The 6077-nt window shown below is 42.6% G+C and overlaps 1 non-coding gene across 1 annotated transcript; it reads right to left on the minus strand.

The window, feature by feature from the left end:
• Positions 1-347: 347 nt before the first annotated feature.
• LOC113663898 lies at positions 348-510 on the minus strand. Its single transcript, XR_003445564.2, has one exon. It is a non-coding gene; the product is annotated as a U1 spliceosomal RNA (small nuclear RNA).
• Positions 511-6077: the final 5567 nt, after the last annotated feature.

The following is a 6077-nucleotide window of genomic DNA, read 5'->3' on the forward strand; positions in this document are numbered from 1 at the left end:
GGCATAATTTTTAGGGATGGTAAGATTTACCTCAGATAATTTATTCAATTACTCTGAAAAGACATAGCTAACATGTAGCTGTTAAGTCTTTCACTCAGACATGGGCACAATGGTGATGGAACCAAGACAAAAAGTGAAAAAAGAAAGTGAAGTGACGTACGGCTAAGTACGGTGACCCGTACTCAGCATTTATTCTCTGTGTTTGACCAATCCAAAGTGCAAACACACACCAGTGAACACACACACACACCGTGAACACACACCCGGACCAGTGGGCAGCTGTTTATGCTGCGGCGCCCGGGGAGCAGTTGGAGGGGGTTCGGTGCCTTGCTCAAGGGCACCTCGGTCGTGGCCGGCCCGAAACTCGAACCCCCAACCTTAGGGTTAGAAGTCAGACTCTCTCAGCATTTGGAGAATTCGATAAGGTCAGCACAGCCCGAGTGCAATGGCTGAGCCTCCGTTGGGCAAACCACCTCCTCGATCATGGTATTGCCCCTGCCAGGTAAGTACACAACACAACAACAGAAACAACAGAAACTTCGAAAATGACCTCAGATTCTCGGATAGTTTCTACACTAATTCTTTATTATGGGTAATGAAAAAAAAATGCTCATGAATATCAACATTTTCCCCAGATATTTTTGTAAATTGCTAGCTAGCTAGCTAGTACGTAGCTAAGCGGTCGTTCATACGGTCAGTGTAAATGTGTATGACGTATGAGTTTTATAAGCACTGCTCAACACGTCTGAGGAAAATGTTAACGTTCTTGACAATTTTATATGATTTTTGGCTGTCGGTATGTTTTCACATTGTCCGTTTTAAAAACTTAGGTGCTAGCTAGCTAAATGTTACAGCTAAATCTGTTAGTAATTTATCAGCCCTTTCGATGAAAATGTTGATAATAATCTTTTCATATTCAACGTTGACATTTCCGGTGATGATATAGTATATAGTATAAAAGATTTATTTTGCTACACGCTACTGTGGCTAGTCCTTTTTTCAGTAACTAAAAAAACGTGGCCGAGGTCCGTGTCATTATTTCTGATACCCGCATTTGGGGAATTCGGTCTTTAGGTAATTAAAGCATTAGCGGCTCTCTACATGCTGAGAATTTTCCCTGTTACTTTATAAAGAGATGTGAGGAGAATGCTGATGTTTTGTATTGTTTTCACTGACACTGTACCTTCACATTAAGACTACTCCTAGCTCACTACATCTTTCCTTGACAATAAAATTATGCTGTAATTACACTTACGCATACGCTTCAGCGGACATGAACGTGCGAATGCGCGGTTCATGTGGAATCTTCTAGTAAACAGTGATCCCCAGACACCGTCGGTATCATCCTCCTTTCTTTAGCATCGTTACTCTGTTATTCTGTTGGCTCTCTGCTCCTTTCTTCTCTTTCAATTACAAAGAGGATTAATCCTTTGCATTAATCCTTCTTTCACCTTTCTATTCTTCTTCTATGGCATTGTTTTTGTCTTTTAATACTCTTCTCCTACACTCCATCTTCTCTTATTTCATCTGCAGTAACCTTAATCGTTCCTCTTCTTTTGTTAATAGTACCTCTTTCTCTTTGGTTTGCCACCATTTTACTTTGTACCTAAGTTTCATTATAGAAATCATTTCTTCAGCTAAGTTAACATCTTAATACGTGGTTCGCTCTTTTATATGGGATTGTATAATGGAAAAAAGATCGATATTAACCTCTATAGCTTATGTTATTAATAGATATTCATGTAGCTACCTAGCTCACAAGAAACGATATATACGTTAGCTAGTTAGCATTAGTAAAAGAACCTAACACTAACAAGCCTCTTTTGATATGACCGCAGATCTGTTGGCTGGCTGCATGTGTAAACGTACTATTTACTACATCGTAGTAGAGCAAAATGCTAAAAACATGCCTCCAGTCCACCCCAATCATATAATTAATAAAAGAACAAAAATGAAATAGGCTTGTTCATTAGCAAGGATTTGACTAGCATGTAACCCAACAAGCATGTGTATTCAGCACGGCTGCCAACTTTTGAGTTCAGCTTTTTCAGAGTGAGCTTTTGGGGGGCGGAGCTTTGGTTATGGGGAGGGGCTTATGGAGGGGCGTGGCTTGATGTGGAAAAAAACACAAACACAAAATCCTTGCATTAGCAGAAGTTGTATTAACTATATATTGATTGTCAAAGTATTTGGTATCTGTACAGAATTTCTTGGGAGATTTGCATTACATTTAATTTAAACCGAATGCGTGAGAGTCGGCAGCCTTGTTTGTATTGTTTTTGATGATAAAGTCATGTAAAATAACTGCTCAGTGCTGCAAAACAAACAACTCTGCTAATGCTAACTTAATTCTATATAAACTATATACTGTAACAGAATAGGCCTATTAGTTACTAGTCTAAACTGGACGGAGACACGAGCGCCCTGTAACTCACCGACCTGCCTGCGTTCACAATTCACACGGTGCAGATGGGAGGGAGAACGTCCGACTACACAGTTTATGGGAACAAATTGTGTATTTCCCCTCACAATCGTCACAAAAAACTCACTACACTGTCCGTATGGTCTCTCTGCATGTTGCTTTACGACATCATTCATTCATTTCCTACCGCTTATCCGAACTTCTCGGGTCACGGGGAGCCTGTGCCTATCTCAGGCGTCATCGGGCATCGAGGCAGGATACACCCTGGACGGAGTGCCAACCCATCACAGGGCACACACACACACTCATTCACACACACACACACACACACTACGGACAATTTTCCAGAGATGCCAATCAACCTACCATGCATGGCTTTGGACCGGGGGAGGAAACCGGAGTACCCGGAGGAAACCCCCGAGGCACGGGGAGAACATGCAAACTCCACACACACAAGGTGGAGGCGGGAATCGAACCTCGACCCTGGAGGTGTGAGGCGAACATGCTAACCACTAAGCCACCATGCCCCCCTTTACGACATCATGCGGCTCGTTTTTTTTTTTCCTCACTGCTGCATGTGTGAGAATATGGGGGTGTGGCGTGAGAGCGTGAGATTCGGGTCAAATGCGTGAGAGTTGGCAACCTTGGTATTCATTGGCACCTCACTAGCAAGTTTGTTTAACACAACTGGCGAGCAACCTACAAGTGAATGTTACGATTCGATTCGATTCATGTAGTTAGCTAGATAGCTTACTTTTACTAGGAAGTACCTAGCTAGCGTTAGCAAATAATCTATCAAGTGTCATAAAATTTTTTCAATTTGCATCTGGTGGCTACAAACCTCCGTGCAATTACCCTATCTAGTGTGTGTGTGTGTGTGTGTGTGTGTGTGTGTGTGTGTGTGTGTGTGTGTTTGTGTGTGTGCATGTGTGTCTTAGCCATCTGCTTGGCTAGTCTCACTATCATGCTACCTTCTAGAATTTGGCAATTAACATAATAAGCATCAGCTGGCATTTTGGAAAGCATTATTATTTTGAATAGTTCGGTAAAACTAAGAAGACATGAGGACCACAGTCTACGCTCGTCTGGAAAAACAAAACGAAACAAAACTTTTGCCATCTCTTCATTTCTTTCTTGGCCTTTCTCCGGCATCTCTTTATTACCTCTCTTTGATTCCGCTACCTCATCTTCCATCTCAGAGCTATACATCAGTGCTTCCTTCAATCCTTCACCTTCGTATTCATCTTCCTCGATTACGTCTTTTTATAGTCAGACTCTAATTCAATCGAGTCGCCTCTCCTTCCCGGCACCCTTTCTATACCTTCCTCTCTTTCTCTTTCTCCGCATTCTTGCATCTGCAGTTCCCCGTTCTCACGTCTCGTCTTTCACTCCCTGCATCTCTTTTTCTCACTTTCCCTCTGCCCCCCCCCCTCCTCTTCTTCACTGTCTCTTAGTGCTGTGCATCAATTCGTCTTCTGTTAATCTAAAGGCTGTAATCTAATTCCTTCCCTTTCTCCATCCACCTTGCTGCTACTTTTTCTCCTCCAGTCTTTCTCTAGAGTCTTACTTCTTCCCCTGCAATGCCTCACTCTGTCCTTTACTTATTTATTCTCATCCTCGTCGTGACTCTAGCTGCGCTTCATGATGTGTGATGGCTAAAAGTATTTACTAAAAGTATTTGCTGTGATTCTAGCTAATTTATTTTAATCAACCTAGCGTAGTATTAGCTAGCATTGGTCGTGTGATAACGTATGACCTTTCTTTATGCTAACATGTTCAGTACTTGTTATGATGGGATGCCTTAGGTGCTAACTTACTAGCTGACATAACTAGCAGTGTTTGCTAATATTTTTATTTTATTTTTGTTTGATATGTGTGCATGTGGGGGCACGGTGGCTTAGAGGTTAGCACGTTTGCCTCACACCTCCGGGGTTGGGGGTTCGATTCCCGTCTCCGCCTTGTGTGTGTGGAGTTTACATGTTCTCCCCTTGCCTCGGGGGTTTCCTCCGGGTACTCCGGTTTCCTCCCCCGGTCCAAAGACATGCATGGTAGGTTGATTGGCATCTCTGGAAAAATTGTCCGTAGTGTGTGAGTGTGTGAGTGAATGAGAGTGTGTGTGTGCCCTGTGATGGGTTGGCACTCTGTCCAGGGTGTATCCTGCCTCGATGCCCGATGACGCCTGAGATAGGCACAGGCTCCCCGTGACCCGAGAAGTTTGGATAAAGCGGTAGAAAATGAATGAATGAAGAGAATGAATGTGTGCATGTATACATGATGAATCTTGAATAAACTTGAGCTGCCTTATGACATGCATATGTATACATAATGAAATCTGAGTGAGTGTATGATGTACACATAAGTATGGTGAAGGAGATGACATTATGGCCTACCTTAACTAACGTATGACCTGAACATATACATAATGACATAACTGTTCTGGCATGTGACATGTGACATATGCATATGTATACACAACGACATCTATTTTTTTCCTTTAATGCACAGATCATTACCGCATATTGCAATGGAGACATAATGTAAATCTGTACCAGTTACATATTGTTTCTCTTATCTGCTCAAAGCCCCACCGTACCCATGCTCTTAGCCCCGCCCCTTCAGAATGGATAGATTTGTACAAAATGCTCCAGTTTTTTTTCCCCATCACCGGGCTAGTACAGTATGAACACAGTAGACATTTATGTACACGGAGAACATCTAGAACGGTACGGAAGCGTGCGATCCGAGACTCTCTTTCAGTACTCCCTCTTTTCTTCTCTCTTCTTTTGATGTGAAGATTCGACTGTAAACGATTCCGTCTTCCTTTTCCCCCAGCGTAGGTGTCAGTGTACAGTCTTCACTCCCTTCATGGCTCTGACTCAGTTAAACAGAGGAGAGGAGGTGAGGCCGTAAAAAATGGGCCAGATGCACATCGCTTAGATGCTGTTACAATAACACAACGCTGCGCTTCCTCTCACACTGAAATCGAAGACGAAGGCGCGGGCGGGAAACTGGGCCAAACGCACTTTGCTCGACTAATAACACAGATAACAAGAACTCGATCGCTTTGTGGTTTCCATTCACTGTAAATAAAAAAAGGGGAAATCCGAGTCAAGGATTTTACCGTTGCGGGTGATGACACTACTGACGGCGTTCTCCATTATCACCGTTTACACCGCGGCGCGGTTGAGCTCTTGATTCTGATTGGTCAGAAAGTGTTCTGATACAGGATTGTTTCTATGGCAACAGATGGCAACCTTTTCCAAACGGTAGCCGAAACGAATGAGCGATTAAAATAAAAGTCGATATGGTGATTCTTTCTGTTTAGTAAACGTTCATGTAAAGAGTCTTCAGTGTCAGGGCTTTAATTTAAATAAGAACGTTAAATGAAATCAAACTAAAACTGGAACAAAAGTGTGACGTAAACTTTACTTGTTGTCTTCATTACGTCTTAAAGGTGAGAAAAGTTTTTTTCCTGTCTCACTGCTAATCTTATTTGCATAAAGTGGGCAGCTGTTTTGCATATCTGGCCCCGCCCACTCGATTTTACTAACAATATAATGCTGTAAACTGATGGGACTCTGAAAGTCCAGAATGATGCCTGGCTGATGTTTTTGTCTCAGTGCTTGGGTTTGTGTGTGTGTGTGTGTTTGTGTGT

Source organism: Tachysurus fulvidraco, chromosome 9 (genome assembly GCF_022655615.1).
Source record: "Tachysurus fulvidraco isolate hzauxx_2018 chromosome 9, HZAU_PFXX_2.0, whole genome shotgun sequence".
Taxonomy (NCBI): Eukaryota; Metazoa; Chordata; class Actinopteri; order Siluriformes; family Bagridae; genus Tachysurus; species Tachysurus fulvidraco.